The sequence below is a fragment of the Nanorana parkeri genome, unplaced genomic scaffold, assembly GCF_000935625.1.
Source record: "Nanorana parkeri isolate BGI_ZX_2015 unplaced genomic scaffold, ASM93562v1 scaffold121, whole genome shotgun sequence".
Classification (NCBI taxonomy): Eukaryota; Metazoa; Chordata; class Amphibia; order Anura; family Dicroglossidae; genus Nanorana; species Nanorana parkeri.
This window is the reverse complement of record NW_017306389.1, coordinates 617912-618790: the sequence shown is the minus strand read 5'-3', so window position 1 is coordinate 618790 and position 879 is coordinate 617912.

Sequence of the window (879 nt, the reverse complement as noted above, 5' to 3'; positions counted from 1 at the left end):
CAGGCAGAGTGGCATGGCTGCTCTGCTGCACAATGTGTGCCGTGTGCCTGTCGCCCCTTTTCCAGCCAGAGCATCCCAGGTTACTAAGAGCTGGGCAGAGAGATGCGTAAGGCACATACACATTTCCCCACTCAGCTCTTAGCAATCTGGGATGCTCGGACCGGCATCTCGCCCAGCTCCTGCAACCAGTGATGTTAATTTCTGCAAAGCTCTTTCTAATAGTCATTGCAAAATAGAAATCAGATGGTCATTGTGCACATTAATGGCTGTGAAATAAGCTGCCCTCAGAGTTGTTGGTTCACAAACACAATATACAGCGCCAATTGGAGCGACTCTGTGCAATGTGACAACTGTGATGACCAATCACAGCGATCATAGATGTAAAGAGTGCAATGTTTACATCTGAGAGCCCACCCCTTCCTCCTATAATGAAGAAGAAAAAGAACTAATGAATGAATAATTCATATGTTCCAGATCACAGTAAAAATCACAGGCAGCAGCAGATTGTGGGATTGTTTTTAACTCTTTCACTCCCTCTTCTCCTTTAGACTTGATCTCCATCCTGTCTCTGTATGTGACCTCTATATTGACCCATGAAATCGATAGAATGTCACGCACACTGCAGCTTGATACAAAGTCAATCTCTTTATTGACTATAGTAGTGTCACATTCAGAGCGACGTTTTGGAACCAAGTGGCCCCTTCTTCAGGCAAACAAAAAAGTAAGGATTACATGATTCTGAAACGTCGCTCTGAAATGTGACACTACTATAGTCAATAAAGAGATTGACTTAGTATCAAGCTGGAGTGCGAGTGACTTTCTATCGATTTCATGTAACTTGCAGAGGCATCTGCCATAACTACAGCACCCACCCGACCT